We start from the raw sequence: 20030 nt of genomic DNA, 5'->3' as shown, positions 1-20030 counted from the left end.
ATTTCATAATTTCTTAAGAACTAGAAGAAAAGTGATAGGGTTAATTTCTTGTTTGGCCATTTCTTGGTCCACCATTTTCGCATAATTGTTAAACAAGGTATCCAAGTTTATCCCATTTCCAAAATGGTTGTAAAGCATGGATTCCTGGATTGCCTTCACGGTAATCGCCACCGCGGTGCCGTAGCTCTCTCTGCCTTTGACTTGTTTCTCGATCTCGTACATCTCCACCCTTTCCAATTCGAACGAACCATCTCTTCTCACTTGGTCTTCTATTTCATTTCTCGACGCTGCATAAAAGTGCACATTGTAACAATCAACCTTCTCCTTCTCAATTTCTCCCTGCAGAATCAAATAAATGGAACATGTTCATATTCATTGAGAAATTGATAGCGGAAACATAATCAACACGAGATTAACATGATCAGATATTAAAAGTTTAGGACCCGTGAAACTGATATGGCCAGACATCTTGAGAGAATCTCCCAAAAGAAAGAGTTGTCTCTATGGACATGTTCGTGGTCTATTCTTCCCAAAGTGATGAGCACCATTCTCCCGTTTGTGACGAGCTCTTCCGATCGTGATTTCAGGAACAATGAAAAATCATCCTGGAATTGGTTCCTGTATGCTCTGGACACACTCGGAGGGCTCTAGTCTGATATATAAACGCTTCCTTTGTTGATAGACTTGCTATGCTCATCGTAAAGGTCTGGAGGCACCTGCATGGCATGCATGTACGTAAATGATTAATAGGAAAAATGCAGTTTCAGTAACATAAATTAGGGTGAATGCTGATAATATTTGGATTCCACATTCAAATAGTGGTAAATTCACCCATAATATTTGATAAAATAGTCATTTTGATTCTTATATTTTTTTTTGAAATATTTTGATTCAAATATTTTATTTTGGGCAAAATATCTCATGATTGGATAAAACACTTAGTTGACTAATTATCAACAATTATCGCTGATGTGATAAGTCTTATGTGCTCAAATTGATAACGTAGTACATATCATATGTATATACATATATATATGACATGACATATGTCATGTGTATATAAATAATGACGTGACATATATTGTGCCATTACTTTGGACACATAATTTATCTGATCAATAATAAGTATTCATCGTACGTTAACTAATTGATCACACCTAATTAAAGGATATTTTATTTTAAAGTAAAATATTATGAGTCATATTATTTAGAAAAAGAAACATGGATTAAAGTATATATTTTCAAAACGTTAAGATTGATTTTTGATATTACGTCTAAAACGAAGCAAACCTTGGAGAGCCAGCGCAAGCTGTAAGAAGAGTAGATGAAGTGCAAGCAATTATTGGGGAACAATCTTCCATAAAACGAACCAGGGTAACCTGCTATGAATATAGCAGGACACCTTCCATTTTTTTCTTAAGGTCTCTGTAGAAATCAGGCAGGGACTTAAAAACCGAATTGAAGTCATTCGACGGAAGATCATTAAGGAAACTCGAAACTCCGGTAAGGGACGAAACATTTTGTGGCTACCGCCACCTCCTTCCACGGCTTCAACGACGTCTTTGATGGGTAACAACGAGTTGGGTCCTGAAGAGCAGCCCAAATCAGCTATGCCCAGACTCTCTGGACTCACTTCGTTGTAAAGCTGTTGTATCGTTTCCATGTTTATGTGTTTCACCATATCCGAAGCTTTTTTCTGGTAGAGAAAATAAAGCAAAACCAGTCAAGACTATAGCAGACACGGATTTAAATTGCAGTTACGGTGTATTTTTAATTGCGTTTCGTTCATTGTAATTATGAATATAACATATATTATTGAAGTCATTATAGATATTATGATCGTACAATAACGATTTCGGACGCACCATTATCATTATTTAAAGAGAAAATAACTTCAGTGACCAAAAATGCCTTATAATATACGATTTTAACCAACTTTTTTTGGATTTGTCAAAATGACCAACTAAATCGCAATGCGATCGATAATTCGCAACGCGATCTCCGGTATCGCAAATTAGTTTCCAGATTCGCAAAGCGAACTTCGACTATCGCATTGCGATTTACATATTCGCATTGCGATAGTCCAAGTTCGCGTTGCGATTTATTCCAAATTCGTTGCGATTTATTCCAAGTTCGCATTGCGATTTATTTCAAATTCGTTGCGATAGTCGAAGTTCACGTTACGATTTATTCCAAGTTCGTTGCGATAGTCCAAAATCGCAACGACGGTATTTCATTTGTTTCTTAAGAATTTTCTCTAAAAAGATAGTATTCGGGCGGACGTGTCGAAGACACGTATTACCACGACCACGACCACGACCACGACCCGAGACGGGACGGCGGCGGCGGCGGCGCGCGAGAGTCCCCCTTGTTCTCTATCACTCAACAAGGAAGTGGGAAAGCCAAGCCTTAAATACCATTCCCAATAGTGTTTCCAATACTATGTGGGATTGAGCATTACCAACACTTGTTTCCAATACAATGTGATTATTCCGGAAACAATTAACAATCATGCACCTTAAAACAACTTAATCAGCAACCAATTGCATTAGCATTATACGATTAAATATGTCATAATTAAATGTCAATCTACAATCAATCGCGATTATTGCAATTTTAAGCAAAATATTCAAAAATAATATCACTGTTTAAGGCTCAATCCCACATAGTATTGGGAACAAGTGTTGGTAATGCTCAATCCCACATAGTATTGGAAACACTATTGGGAATGGTATTTAAGGTTTAGCTTTCCCACTTCCTTGTTGAGTGATAGAGAACAAGGGAGACTCTCGCGCGCCGCCGCCGCCGTCTCGTCTTGGGTCGTGGTCGAGGTCGTGGTCGTGGAAGAAAATAGTGAGAAAAATAGAAGGGGAGGCCAAACCTGGAGAGAAGAGTTCTGGGCATAGCTGGTTTTGCCTACTCCTCCACTCATATGAAACACTTTCTCTATATCCATGTTGGAAAAGCTAGCTGTCTTACTGGTGAAATTCCAGTTGGTTCTTGATTTAGTCCCTTTTTAAAGCCAAAATTTAATGGAAAAAGCTTGCCCTGAGGTGGCGGGTGACCAAATAAGTAGTTTACCCTATATATCACTACTCGTTATGGTTGCTCAAGTTGCATTAACCCATAGTGGTGCTGAAAAAGCAAAGCAGATCTCAGATTTTGCAAGTGCTTGGTTTATGATGGGGACATCCATTCAATGAACAAATTAAAGCTTTAATCATCACTTTGATTCACGAATATAAGATTACATTTGGAAATAATATTATTGAAATATAACATTTTTAAATATTATATCATTAAGTTTGTTTAGGAATAAGATTACGATGTTTGGTTGAAGGAATATAAGATTATTTGGATATATATTTTATCAAATTATTCTTGTGATATATATATTTTTAAAAAAGTTAAACTTTAATATTAAAGTATAAATATTTGAATGAAAATTCATAAAAATATTTTAATTGTTATATTATCTAATTTTTTAAAAAATACATTTAATATATAATTAATATAATTAGTATACTAAGTTTATATTTTTAAAAAGTTTTCGTAAGTATCATATATATATATTTACATAAAATATAATATAATATGAAAAATAATATTATGATATCGAAGAATAAATATATTATTTTTTAACGTATTGGATCCATTTTTTTAATAACCAAAATTTATATATTATTTTAAATAATTATATTTTTATAATAATATTATTTTTTTATCCTAAAAATAATTAATATATTAAATATTAAAAAGATAAAATATTTTTAAATACTCAAATTTATTAATATTTTATTAAATCAAACTTTTTGTATATTATTATCATGTTTATAATTTTTAGTAAAGCGTTAAAAATTATGTAACACTTAAAAATTTGAAGAGAATAACATCCCACCATTTTAATAAAAAAATACTAGATAATAATTTTTTTTCATGAATTAAACGTGAGAATATAATTTCAAAAAAATATTCTCTTTAATAATAATTTTTATCGGAAACCAAAAGTGTCTAAAGTAATACTTTAATTTCCATGCCTCCATGAATTCACCACAAGGGATGTTTAGTTTTACTTGGAAGCGATTGGGTGGGATGAGTTTGTGCACCATTTGAAGCCTTGATGACCACCCTCATATCTTTGGTTCAGTGCTGTCTTGTCTTTGGCTTTTGATTAGAATTACAGAGTTTATCAAATCACAGTACTGTGCGTTAAACTTGGGTCAGGTGTAGGCAAGAGTCGCGCAAATGGCAGCCATGAGCCATAAGCTTCGTTGATCATGCAAATTAGGCAAATGAACCACTGTCATTACCAAATATAATACGAAAAAATAATAAAATTATGAGAATTATGGAGTGTTAAAATGATTGTGTCGCCAAAGATTCCAAGCAGCGGGTCCATTAAAACCAGTAGGGGGCATATGCAGAGGACCACAAATGACGTCCCCATCTCATTCTCACTTTAGCTGAGCCTGAGAGGCTTCCCCCTTTCTTTTAATTAATATCTTCCCTATGCAATACATTATTGCGTTAGGATGCAATCATGTCGAAGCATAAACTTATTTCCTTCTTTTTGGCTTCCTTCACGGAACTAGTCTTTGTCCGCCTCAAATTAACTAGAATAACCAGAAACTTATAGTTATACATACCATTCCCTTTATAAATTATAATCCTTCCAGCACGATCATACTCCACTCGCCTCTTGCTTTGTCCCAATAGAAGCTTCATTAGGATCTCTTCTCCAATTGCTGCATTCTCATACTTCTCCATTATTATATCCTTAGTCTTTGATTTTAACTTCCCTTTAATGACCATATAATTCCTGAAGATAAGTTCAGCTTGGGTGGATCGACTTGCATATGAATATCTTGGCCTTTATCGAATGCTTCCCATGCATGAATATTGAGCTGCTTCAACTTTAATGCTTGGCCACTCTGTCTATCACACCTTCTTCACGTTTTGCTCCTTTCAACGAGAAATCATGTGATTTTGTGAGTCTTTTTTGGGGACTTGTGTTTTTTGTTAACAGAATGCAAGTTTGCAATGTCGGTGAAGTATATCGTGGCTTTAAGAGGAAGGGGTGGCTAGCAAGTTATATTCGGGTCTAATAATAGAATTGACAATTGAGACTTGAGATTGGAGAGAGTTTATGGGATTGAAAGGGAGAAGAAGAGTTGGCCTGCAACTTTGTTTTGACTTTGTGAATGCATGCCTCTGCCTTCGCCATTGATATTTTGGGGAGATTCAACTTCAATCTCGGTATTTGATTGAGTCTGTGAGGATTGAACCCAATAAACTTTGCTTTTCCTTGCCGTGAAAGAGACCTCATTTTTTTTATAGAATATTTAAAAATGAAAATTATATTTTATCTAAAGTTCAAGGTCTAATTAATATTCTATCTAAATTTTATTAATAAAATTAAAAATTAATTATTTTTAATTAACGTGTCACATCATCCAACCAACTAGAGTTAACGTTCAATGATTAAAAGGAAACAATCAATAGCAATAAGTAATCAAAATTCAATATATCAATAACGTAAATGACTAGAAATTAAAAAATTTCAATTTGGTGACTAAAAGTATAAATATGAAAAAAATCAACTTAATAGTTTATCCATAAATTAAATAAAAATATTTTATAAGTTAAAAACAACTTATTAACGTAATATTGTGTTATATTAATAACTTTTTTTTAATATATATTATATCAGTAATTCAAAACATATGAATTGTTATATAAATTCTATGAAAAACTTAATACCTTAATGATCATTTTATCTAAAATCACATCATTATTATTAAAATAAGAATGATTGATGATTAAATTTAAGTCATCACATTGGGTAGTTCTACTAAAAAAAATAACATTTTTAGGTAGTATCTGATATTAATATTTTTTGTAGAAAACAATATTTGAGGTAACGCTCTACCGAAAATGTTAAAAAATATTAACATTTCTGATAGCATATTTTCTTAACCTTATATTAGGTTGCATTTCCTTACACATTTATGTTATATTATATCTATTTTTCAGCATTGGAAAGAGCCCAAAGTTAGGAAGTTTTACAGTGTGACACCCTTAATATACAACTAAAAAAAAAGACGTTACCGATTTTGTTATTATTTAAATAACAAAACCGGTAAAAAATTACTTAAAACATTATTATTTCTACCTAAAACATCAATGTTTTTTAACATTTCCGGTAAAGTGCCCAACAATAACAAAACCGGTAAAAAAAATAAAATCGGTAGAAATAATAATGTTTCCGGTAATTTTTTACCTGTTTTATTATTTAAATAATAACAAAACCAGTAACACATTTTTTAAACGACACTACTAAACTTATCAGGTCAAACCAGTTAATATATTGAAAATAATAAAAAAATTAGTCAAACATGTTGGAAACAACAATTAGTCAAATATGTTGGAAATAACAATTTTTTTCTGTCAGATCTTTTACTGGCAAGATGTTGAAAATTACAAAAAAAATTAAATTACAAAATTTAACTAAATACATTTAATTACAAAACCAAATATAATCATACATATAAATGATCTAATTTTGATTTTTAAGTATACTTTACTTTCTTCTCAACAATACAAGGTAATTTTGATTTTTAAGTACATTTCACTTTCTTCTCAACAGTGCATAATCCTGACCCGACCCGTCATCTTCATTCTCATTTTGATTTCTAAATTAGGGTCTGATTTTTTTATTTTATATAATTTTATTTTATTATATCTTTTTTATTTTGTTGCATGAATCTTGTTCTCATTTGACACATAAAAATGTCATTTTTTTTCTAAAAACAACTCAAATGATGTTGAATTTTCTATATCGACGTGCCTTTTTTCTCTAATCAGGTAAAACAATCACATATTATAATTTTTTTATTTTATTTACTACTGTATATATTTTGCAAGAGAATATCGTCCTAAATGAAATTAATTGAATTTTAGGTGTTTCGCTCTCACGAAGATTTAAAAAAATTGGGCGCAAAGCAAGGGGCGCTCTCTTGGTTACGTCATAATAACTCAAAGATCATACACGGATACAAGTGGTTTTTTGTATGAAGTCACGCTTATGTGTGATCTTGGTTGTGAATATAAACCGAATGAAACAAGTAAATATTATGCTACCCGAAAAATTAATTGTCCATTCCAATTGGTAGAAAAGTATTCAAATATATATAATGGTTGTTTGATAAGTGTAATATGTGATGAATATAATCATCTTCCTGCACAACATATGGAGAGGTATCCATATGCGAGACGATTGTCTAAAGATGAATATCGATTAATTGAAGATATGACAAAGAAGAATGTGCCGTCACGTGACATTCTATCGATATTAAAGTCGTAAAATGAAAATAACGTGTCAACACTTAAAGACATATATAATGCACAATATAAAATTTGCAAGTCCTTACAAGTTGGGAAAAGTACGATGCATGTAAAACATTACACATCTTTTTATGTTTCCTTTATATTTTAACTTTTTTAATTTCAAATAATCAAAGTGTAATTTAATTATGAAAATTTGAATGCAGGTTCTTATGTCTCTTTTACACTCCAATGGTTATGTTCACGACTTTTCTACAAATGATGTTACAAACAAGCTGGAAGCTTTATTTTTTGTTCATCTGACATCTTTTAAGATATGGCGTGCATTCCCATATGTGTTGATGATAGATGCTACATACAAGACGAACAAGTATAATATGCCTTTTGTTGAGATTGTTGGCATAACTTCTACAAGAAAGACATTTTGCATAGCTTTTTCCTTTATAAGTGAAGAAACGATGGACAACTATAAGTGGGTGTTAGAGTGTTTAAAGTTGACACTAGATGATTGCATGCTACCACGTGTTATAATTACCGATAGTGAGTTGGCTCTCATGAAAGCATGCGAAAATTTTTTCCGAATGTTACTCGATTACTTTGTAGATGGCACTTTAGCCAAAATATTTTGAAGAATTGCAAGCCAACAATCAAGACGCAACGTGATTGGGACTCTTTTCTTTCGACGTGGAAGTTACTAGAAGATTCTCTGACGTGGATATCGTACATGGAGAACTACAAGCAACTTCAATTAGTATTAAGGAAATATCCACATAATTTTTTATATTTGACATATTTTTATTTTTTAATATTATTTTTAATATTTCATATCAAATAATTATATTTTAATTTTATTTAACTTTTTAGGTGTTTTAAGTTATTTGGATGAACAATGGCTGAATAATTATAAAGAAAGGTTTGTGTCTGCATGGAGTGACCAGTCTCTCAACTTTGGCAATCGCACAACCAACAGAGTTGAAAGCCAACACGCCAAGTTAAAAAAGTACTTGAAATCCAAAAAATATTCATTAGATCAATTTATGGGCTATATCAATCAAATCGTGCAGTCTCAGGTTACAACAATAAATGAAAGCTTCAAAAGAAGTAGAATTTATCGTTATCATCAACATAACCAGCTATCTTTCAACTTATTATGGGGTTTTGTTTCAAATGAGGCTCTTGATATGATTTTAGGAGAACAACATCGATTGAGTGATCTTGAGTTTAACTACTCAACATATGGTTGTCAACTTCGTAAGAGTTGTGGGCTACCTTGTGCTTGCGTACTTTTAGCGTACTTAAATTCGAGTCAGTTTATTTAAGTAAAATCATTTGATTATTTGGAGGTCTTGGTTTTTTAGAACTAAAACTTATTTTTTCAGGTGAGGATATTCCTTTGGATTCAATTGATATTTTTTGGAGGACACTAGATGTTTCATGGTCAACACCCTTGGAAAATGAAGATATTCAATGTGACGATGAACTGCACATTTTCAAAAAAAGAATTCAAAAAGCAATCCTACACTGGAAAGAAGAGTTTCTTAAGGAAGCTAGGTGATATATTCAATCTAAGCACAAATCTTATTAGAGAACCCGCAGTTAAAAAAAATACTCACGGGCGGCCAAGCTTGAAGAAACAAAAAAAAAAGAAGTGTGTTGATCCGAAAAATCAAGATCCTGGTAAAAGTAGTTATTCCACCAGATTTTTTTGATATAGACTTGAATTTGGAACCGAAAAATATTGAAACGATGAGACACAGTTCATATGTAACAAGCGCACGCGACTTGTTCCTGGATTTAAACGAAGAACCCGTGAGAAACAGTTCATATGTAAGCCAGTCGTTTGCCAGACCTGGATCGGAAAGATTTTTGAAACAACTTCCACAAATTTTCCGTCCTTATCTTACAGGTTTACAAGATGTAATAGGTGACGGAAATTGCGGATTTCGATCAGTCGTTGTCGCTCTTGGTATATCTGAGGATCAATGGCCTCGAATTTGATCAGACTTGGTGCGGGAGTTAGATGTTAACCAGCAAAAGTATAAGTATATATATTTGGAACGACATGTTATAAAAAATCTATAAAACCGTACAGTTAGCTGGAAAATGGATGGAAATGCCAAACACGGGATTGATTATTACTTCTGCATACAATAGAGTTGTTATAAGTCTAGCTAATGAAGGAAACGTCGGAGGCTGTACTACGATTTTCCCGCTTTGGTCCAGTCCACCATAATCAGAGCCACATGGGACAATCGTCATTGCACATGTGAATGATAACCATTATATTAAAGCGACATTACGCGAAGGTTGTCCTTTGCCGATGACTCATCCACTTTGGATTATATATAAAAGTGACATTGTATCTGCATAGGAAGACCCATATGTTAGTCGTCAAGAATAGTTTTGTGAATATTATTTTCGTATTCCTGAAACTTTTGACCTATCGAAGTAATTATGTAACGTTCAATTTATTGTAATTCTAGTTTATTTATTAATTAATGTTTTAATATTTGCTTTTTTTATACATGTATGTATAATTAAATAAGTAAAAAAATAACAAAAAATTATTATTACCATGTTGAAGAAATAAATGAAAAACAATTTAATAGAAAACTTTAATAATGAAAGAGACCTTAATAGAAAACTTTAATAAAAAAAGACATCATTTTTACATAATGATAAAAAGCTTTAATAAAAAATTAAAAAAAAATATAATCATTACATTAATCTTTTGGTGTTTTAATAAAAAAATAGAAAAAAAACATAATCATTACACCAATCATTTGGTAGGTTTAATAAAAGAATTAGTATATTTAGACTAACCCCTTTTAAAACCGTATATGAAGGCTCCCAACAAAGTTGGGATAAGAAAGTTGAGTCACTATAACAAAACATGTTTTTTGTGGCTTTTTTTACCTATAGCGGCGTTTTTAAGCGTCACTAAAATCACATGCGGTGTTATGACAAACGCCGCAAAAAGTGCCACTGAAAATAGTACCGCTAAAGTTAGCGGCGTTTTCTAACAAAAAACGTCACAATAGGTTTTGTTATTTAGTGGCGTTTATCAAAAAAATGCTGCAATAGGTGTTGATGTTTAGCATTGTTTTCCCTACAAACGTCGCAGTAGGTATTGAGATTTAGCGGCATTTTACTTACAAATGACGTAGAAGGTTTTGATATTTTGCGGCGTTTTTCCCATAAACTTCGTAGTAGGTTTTCAGATTTAGCGGCATTTGTATCGAAAACGTTGCAATAAGGGTTGAGAATTAGCGGCGTTTTTATTTATAACGCCGCAATAGGTGTTGATATTTAGCGGCATTTTCATATAAACACCGCTAAAGTTCGGTATATAGCGACGTTTCTAGTATACAAACACTGCTAAATGTATGGTATATTGCGGCGTTTGTAGTTACAAACGCCGCTAAATGTATGGCATATGGCGGCGTTTTTTTTACAAACGTCGCTAAATAACACATAATTTAACAGTTTTAAAAATAATGCTTGATTACCCCAAATTTGTTTTTTCAACCTGTTCCATTATCCAACAAACAAAACAACAATAACATATTCTCTTTATCCATAACAAACAACATCAAATCCAATATAATAAATAAAAGTTTTCATTAACGTAATATAATTTCAGTTAAACAAGGTTCAGTAACATTAACAGAATGCTCATAACATAAATGAGACTACGATGGTGGATTCTGAGGTTGCGTTTTCTGTATCATTAATATCATATCATTGAGTCGTTTTTCAAATTCTTCACATCTCTACTGATATGCTGCTTCTCTCTGTGCTGCCGCTGCTTCTTTTTCTACTTCCACTACTGCTCTGGTTGCTTCCGCTGCTGCTCTCTCTGCTTCCACTGCTTCATTTTTCGATTTCAGGTTAGTCATTTGTTGATCCATCTCAACCAACTTTTCTTTTAAACGACTAACTTCGTGGTGGGAAGATCGAGACTGTGATGATATGTACTGTGATGAGCTGGATCCAAAATATTTGGTGGGAGTAACGAATGACCCTTGACAGCGCACCCAACCATATCTTACAGGACACAAAACATCATTAATAGCCTGGTTTTCAATGTCATCATCATAAACAATACCGTGACTCGATGCAGTAGCATGATGCTCCGCCTTTTTCTTCCTCAATTTTTCCTAATAATAAAGTGAATAATTAATTAAAATAAAAAAATGTCATAGTACAAATATAAATAAAGTCAGGTAAATTTAAAACGTCTACCCAATAAACGTACCATAATTTCTACAGCGTCAGTAGTCATAAGAGTGTCATCCTTCTTCGTATGTGTCATGTCAAAGAGTTAGATTCGACCAACTTTAGAACTGGATGTATTTTCCTACAATGTACCATAATATAATTACTATGAGTTAGTATGTACATGGAATACAAAAAACTATTTCAATAATCTATAATACCTCCTCATGAGCTATACAAGCAAAGCTCTTTGATCCAGCCATGTGCGTAAACTTTTGTTGTTGCCTGCTAGCAACACCAACATGCTCTCGGTCCTACAATGTAAAACAATCACTTTTAATAATGATTTAAAATTTGTTACAATTATTTCTGAAAAATACATCATACCTGTCCTTTTTTTAACTCGAAAATCTGACTGCATCTTCCCATTGGTACCTGAGCATTCATGGTGGGACTGTTTGCAACTTCCCTTCAAGGCTGAGATCATTCTTGAAGTATTTCTTCTTTAAGGAGCTCTTGTGGTCCCTCTATCTCTTCCCTAACGCTTGCTTCACATAATCGTCAGAGACCTCTAAAGAAAAGTTCTCCTATACAGCAAATAAGTGTGCACCGTAACTATAAATTAGTATTGAATTTCTATAGAGTATCTATTATAATGACATTATTACCTTAACAAAATCCAACGCTTGATTTTTGTTACTATTAGGCATTTTGCACCATGACTCGTAATTGATCGGTAACAGATTCGCATTACGTCCAACTATACCTAAGTAACCTGCTAGTAGACGTGATTCTGGGCCACTAGGTTGACCGACATCATTTCTTGAAACTTTGACACGATGCCCAGGAGGAAGTTGGTATAATTCCTTCAAAGTTGTACGTCCTCGAGTCTTGCGCGTTCCAGCATTTTCAACTATATAATAAATTATTAAATGCCAGTTTTGAAAATGAACAAAGTAATAAATAATGTTTCGAAGATTACTTTGAATTTCTACTTATTCATCAACAGTTTCAGGAACTTTGGAAGACTCAGGTGCATTCGATTTCTCGTTATTTCTTTCTTCATGGTCTTCAGAAGCTCGAACAACCCGCAAATCAGTTATTTTTCTCATCGACATGATATCTATAATAAACAAATATGAGTAATAAAAAAATGAATTAATTAATGAATATATTGAAAGACAACATGTTAAAGGTTATAACATTATAAATAAATAAATAAAGATATAAAATCGTACAAAAGTCTTATGTAATGTCGGTTGTCATAAATATCTTCATCAACGTCCTCCCGAACCCATTGAAATTGTGTTGTATTAGTGATAGTTTCATCTAAGTTTTGTGGTAGTAGAGGTAAACATTCTGATCTTGTTTCAATGTCATCTCTACTTCCATCCCCGATGTCTATCAAGTCTCTGGGAGTATTTTGAAGCACAACATACCAACCGTCATCCATTAGATCGTGACAATAAAATACTTGTTTCACTTGAGAAGAAAAAACATATGGTTCATCCATCAAATGTTGACCCGTGTGAATTAATCGAGAGAAATTCACCATTGTAAACCCGATTTTATCTCTTTTTATACATCTGTTTACATCAACCCAGTCACACCGAAACAACACAACCTTTCGTTTTCCATAATAATCTAACTCAATAATGTCCGTAAGATTTCCATAATAATCGACCTCTCCCTCATACGGATTATTGTCCCTTACAGTAGCATAACTTGTAGTTGACGAAGTAACTACGACTCCACATTTTTGTGTCCTCCTTAATCTTTCACGAGATTTCGTGTGGAACCTAAACCCATTATTGAGGAAGACATTATATCTTTTAACTATTATATTCGGACCTTGAGAAAGCCATTTAACTTCATCACTAACTTCTCTCCCACTCCAAACCTATTACACATGAATGGTGAATTAATTTGAATTGATTTCAATATAAAAAACAAGACATATATAATTTATAAGTGTGCCGTAAGATTTAGTTGCTTACCGTCTGGCCTAACCATTCATGAAAAGTTTCTGTGAATAACTTATGTAGCTCTCGCTAATTTAATCTTCGGGAGCGTGCTCGAGATCTCAATACTTCTTTAAACTCACTATAAATAATATTATGTCGTTATAAATTGATAAATATAAAAGATAAAGAGATTTCATTAGGATTGGATCCGAAAGACTTATGTACGAAAGGGATCTATTGAATTGTGATGGAAAAGAACATATCGGTATGCTTGTACCCAAGACGTGTCATCTAAGTGTGCAATTTCAACTTTCCCTAATGGTTGACCATAACTTCCAAACAAATAATGTTGAGGAAAGTCATCAGTACTTAACACATCATTTCGATTTGGTCTATTCCATCTTGTTTCAACATCTTCCAAATATCTTGAGCAAAATATCATGCATTCATCTGCCAAATAACCTTCAGCAATTGATCCTTCTGGATAACGCTTATTACAGCAATAAGACTTCAACTTGCCCAAGAACCTATACACAAAACAACATACTATGTAAAAACATTTGAGTGAGAGGTATAATCAGTAGTTCATTCATTTCGTGTAATTCAATTAATACCTCTCTATAGGGTACATCCATCAATAGAAAACTGGAACCACCAACTCTTGCTTCGTGAGGAAGATGAATTAGCAGATGCACCATAATTATGAAAAATGAAGGTGGAAATATCTTCTCCAAATTGCATAAAGTCAAGGCGACTCGATCTTGTAGTTTATCAAGTTCTTCAACCATTAGAACTTTCCCACATATGGCTTTCATTATATTAGAAAGTTCAATGATACAAGACGTCACCTTACTCGACATGCAACCGCGAACAGCTACTGACAGTAAATCTTGCATTAATATGTGATAATCATGTGACTTTAAACCATAAAGTCTTCGATCTTTAACACTGACACATCGAGAAATGTTTGATGCATACCCATCTAGGACCTTTATACCCGTCAACACCGTGCAAAACACTTATTTTTCTTTCTTCGAAAGAGAAAAAATAGAAGGTGGCAAGAAATTTATTCCATTTGGACGTAATTGTGGATGAAGATCATGTTGAATTCCCATGTCCACTAAGTCAAGTCGACACTTAAGATTATCTTTATATTTTCTACCATCATTCAGAATGGTCCGGATAATATTCTCACAGACATTCTTCTCAATATGCATTACATCAAAATTATGTCTCAAAATCTGCTATTTCCAATAAGGCAACTCGAAGAATATACTCCTCTTTTTCCATAAGCATACCTCATTTGGATCATCCTCTTCATCAGACTCATTATCAGTTTGTTCGTCAACTTCAACCTCTTCATTGACCTGCTTTGCCTTTTTCTTTGATCGTGTACTACTTGGTTGATTCATCTTTCCATAAGTAAAATTTATATTTTTCAACATTCTCAATATTTGAGAACTGATTGTTTGGTCAGGAGTATTTCGAAACTCTTCATCACCATCAAACATATTCTTTTGACTTCTAAATCTATGATTATCAGGTAACCACCGACGATGTCCCATATAAGAGAACTTCTTTCCATTAACCAACCACTTCGAACATGTTTGTAGAGCACAACAAGGACAAGCGTAACGACCTTTGGTACTCCAACCAGATAAATTTGCATACGCAAGAAAATCATTAATTGTCCATAATAAAGTCACATGTAAATTAAAGTTCTCATTAGTCAACATATCATACGTTTCGACCCCTTCCCATAACTGTTTCAACTCTACAATTAACGGCTGCATGTAAATATCAATATCATTTCCAGGGCCTTTCTCGCCATAGATTATCATGGATAAGATGAAAGATGATTGTTTCATGCAAATCCATGGCGGGAAATTGTATGGAACAAGTACAACAGGCCAAGTACTATACGAAGTACTCATGATTTTGAATGGATTAAACCCATCAGTTGCAAAACCGAGTCTGACATTTCGAGGATCTCTCGCAAAACTTGGATATTTGTTGTCAAATGACTTCCAAGCTAAATAATCTGCAGGATGCCATAATAATCCATCATCGGTTCTGCCATCATGATGCCACCTCATAGACTCAGCAGTCTTGGAGGACAAAAACAACCTTTGTAGCCTAGGTATGAGAGGAAAATATTGGAGAATTTTGACCGGCTTCTTTCTTGATGGTGCTTGAGCTTCATCCTCAGTAACATTTTCTGCATCCCTACTCATCCATCGAGATTTTCCGCATATATGACAAGACTCCTGATTTTTTCGATCACCCCAATACAACATACAATCATTCGGACAACTATGAATTTTGTCATATCTAAGACCCAAATCTTTTATCATTTTCTTCATATCTTTACTTGATTGAGGGATTTTTGCAAAAGGAAACACTTCTAGTAACTCTAACAACTGCGTAAAGGAGTTCCAGTCCAGCCTCCCAGGCATTTTAAGTGGAAAAGACGAATGCATAAAGAAAGCTTTGAAAGCTTTGATCCGTCATAAAGTTGTTCATTCATTTCATTCAGCAACTTGTAAATCTTTGCCGCTTCTCTATTTGGCTCTTAATCGCATCCAATTCTTCCCATCTCAATGGAATCATTAACATCATTCTGCCAATAATTTTCTGTAACATACGGCTGACTATTGTGCATATTAAATGCATCTCGTAACATCCCTTCCATGTCATATTCTCTAAAAGTTGGATGGTGAGAAGGAGCAGGATAAGTCGAATAACTCGTGGAAGCATGTCTATCTGATACAAACTCTCCATGAAAGATCCATTTTCTATACCCCAAACAAATCCAAAAATAACTAGATGCTCATACACAACTTCACGAATGTGTCAGTTAATGTTAACACAGTTCCTACAAGAGCAAAGATTCATATTCTCTTGGCTTGCATTCATAAAAGCTAAATTTAGAAAGTTTTCAACTCCATTTCGATATTCGACGCTTACCCTTGAGAAATCCATCCATGTCTTATCCATTTCGTATTTCTGGAGTTCCAATTTCAAATGTTAAATGGTAACATTATAGAAAAAGTTAGAACCTAAACATAAACATTAAACTATCAGATTTAGTGAATACTAATATTTGCATAGTATACAACTAATCACTCCTAAATTATAAGAGTTTTAAATTTATAAAATGATATGGGAGCAATTGTATCTATGTTATTTTATAAAAATTATAGGGGTGCATATATAGAACTACATAGTATAGAACTAATCACTTTAGGCAAATTAGGCAAAGTTTTTATTTATAAAACTAAAGGTCAAGATACCGAATTAGGCAAAGTTTTTCAGTAAGAAAATAATATAAATTAATCAAAATGTAAACTGAACTAACTGATGAATCATAAGTATTTGAAAATGCTAACCATAACAATATTATTGAACTATATAATTACCTGCACTGTACAATTTTGAAGAAGAATACGTTGGTCAAAACGGTAATGAACACTGGCTCAGATAGCAATGCATTCAGAGGTGACTCGCCTACAATTTACACAAGTATACTAAGCATAAGAGGATGGAAACCTCAAATGGCTATAAAAAGGGTAAATATAAAATAAAGTATAAAAGTATAAAAGAAATTAGCCACAATAACTACAGTTCGTATACAAGGGTTCTACAGGTTAAAGAATAAGAGAAGAAATAAGCTTACAAAGATCTGGAAATGAAAAAGAAAGAGCTGAGCATGAAAATGATTTATTTTGGATATGTAATGTCTATCACAATTATTTATTTTGGATGTGTAAATAAAGAATATAAAAAGAAATCAAGTAGTATATCTCGAAACGGGACATATGCTTAAAATGAACATAATTTGAGAAGGTAGTGTATTTTAGTTTTGTGAAAATATGACAAGAGGAACAGGTATACAAGAAAATGATATGCATTCGTATAACACATAAATACATACATAGTCCATTATAATTTCACCATTAACAACCTAGATTTTGCATTATAAACTCAGACAAAAAATCAGATTTATGCATTTCCAGAAATGTAAAAGAAAAGGAAGAGCACAAGAGTTTAAACGTATACTGACTATTTAAATGTGTACAGTTTTTTTGTAAAAAAAATGAATATTCGAAACATTGCTTACATGTATTGAAGAGAATGCATATGATTGATGGAATAAGGGACACTTCCTGTAAATTGATTAAATGCAAGATTGCTACAGACAAATAAACATTATGTTACACATTTCTAATATGGATAAACTATACAACTAGTCACCAAACTATTTTAACTTTTCTAATATGGTCACTAAACCATTTTTTTTTTGACAAAATCACCACTAACATTTATACGTTTGGTATGATTTAACTCTACGAGCAAAACTGGTCATAAGTTCCCAACTGCTAAGAGTATCAAAGTCAGAGAGATGGAACCATAAGGGGTTTATGCAAATTCCTCGGTAATGGCATGACCAATTTCTTTGTAGTAGTTCTTGATTGTTCCCTAAGACTACTGTTTTTTTCTATATATATATATAACTCAATCAAGTTCTTAACTTTGAGAATTCTTATATTACCAATGGAGGTTTGCAAATGCAGATTTATAACCAAAATCAGTAACAAAATAATATTTTTTATGAAACCAATAATCAAAAATCTAGAGCACATGTGAGTTTACAAGGAAAAGCTTAACTATTTCATAAGTTGTTAAAATATTTTGTCATAACATGGAGAAGAATTAGTACAAATCTAAACTCGAAATTGAAAAGATGAGTAAAAACTCTGACGCTAGACAAAATAGTGATTATCCTGCAAGCGCTCCAACAGATGATTCACAAGAGAAAATTCGCCCAAAAAAATCCAGAGAAAAAAAGTCTCTAGGATTTAATAAAATATTATCAAATCAAAACAATGTCAAAATCAGTCCACAAGCCGGACTGTTATAGCCAAAAATCCTCTTTATTCGAATTTTGCCAAAAATAGCAAAATCCCGAAAATCACTCTAAATTGAAATTCGAAATAAAATAAGTAATCTCCAAAAAATCCGGCCTAAATCGGATTTAAATTGACTTCCTAATTGACAATCGAAATATTACCATAAATAGTAAAAAATATCTAATTATAGTGATTCGGAAGGGAAAACGGCAGAATTTGAGGTTGAAAAAAAGGCCACATGGAACATAGCTCATGTGAAGAGCGTGCGCATCGAAAAGAGCTTTTCGGATTGGGGTCTTATGCGCGATTCTGACACCTGTAGCCAAAGTTATGGCCAAAAGACTGAAACATACTCAAAACGACCCCAATGAGGAACATGTCACAATCAATTCCCGCCTTTGCTCTGATATGCCAATTTATGGTATCTCAGCGCCATCAAGGTGCAATCTGACAGCTCAGCATCATCTGTCTCAGATCCCCTGCATCAAACTCAAGTAACAAATAATATCTATTCAAAAAAAAGCAATATTTGTTCATTCTCTTCGTTCAAATTTAGTCATGTGAGTGGCTACAAATTACCAAGTGAAGTTAGTTTATTGCTAACTGATGTACTACCACTCCTACCAATCGTAGCATAAAAGTAATGGATGATGCAGTGACAAATCCTGATTTTTCTTACCATAAAATATCATTATTATTCTTTTTCGAATCAAAAGAAAACTAGAGGTTTACTTTAACCCTAAGTTTTTCTTTCCAGTCCGTAATTAGCAATACACGAACAAAACAAAACAGACATAAAACTCGAAGAAAGAACTGTAATCTGCTCAACTAAATTTCCAAGGACTTCCTGTGCTCCTGTCATTAAATTGCAACCATTTATCATTTGAATGATATTTGGATATTAATCTAAGTATTTGAGGGACATCAAGCTAATTATTTTACAGAAAGGAGAAGTATCTAGTTAAAAGGATTCTAAACTATTGAAAATCTTACCTCCGACAAAAAGATAAATACCCTGATTTCCCGGTTGGTATGACTGCAACTTATTAAATCTCATAAACAAAGGTTTCAATGGCGAAAGACTTTTATGACCTGCTCAATTCGTCTCCGGCAAAGCGGACAGTTGGTTAAGTTTGAAGAGCATGTCATACAACAGCACATATGACCGCACCTGCATATGATTAGCAATCGGCCATTCATTCATTATGAATAAACAATTCCAAAACAAAAACAAGTAATATCATGAATCTTAAGTTTAAAGTTGGGTGTGAAGAAACAAAAGCCAAAATTTGCTTAAGAACAATGCCTATCATCTCACATGCTAGAACAAATCAAAGAATCTAACAAAGTTTACAAACTTTACATATAGGTCAAACATAAATATTAATATTTTTGAGAAACCTTTCTATTGCTATTGGCATGACGCCTCAGTGAGGCAAGGGAGGGAAAAAGAAAAAGAAAAGTACATTATTTTCCGGCGTTTTCTCATAAAACGCCGCTAAAACCCCATTTTGCTGTAGTGAGTGTTTTTCTGGAGCAAGGCAAGCTCCGTGCACATCTCCAGCGCAACGAATTCCCAGGCACATGTAGTATG

The 20030-nt window shown here is 33.0% G+C and overlaps 1 pseudogene; it reads right to left on the bottom strand.

Moving 5' to 3' along the window:
* On the bottom strand, positions 1-3039 carry LOC120212329 (annotated as a pseudogene).
* Between the last annotated feature and the right edge of the window lie 16991 nt (positions 3040-20030).

This window comes from Hibiscus syriacus, unplaced genomic scaffold (assembly GCF_006381635.1).
Source record: "Hibiscus syriacus cultivar Baekdansim isolate YM2019G1 unplaced genomic scaffold, ASM638163v2 tig00110013_pilon, whole genome shotgun sequence".
Lineage (NCBI taxonomy): Eukaryota > Viridiplantae > Streptophyta > Magnoliopsida > Malvales > Malvaceae > Hibiscus > Hibiscus syriacus.
This window is presented reverse-complemented; position numbering and strand designations above follow the sequence as displayed.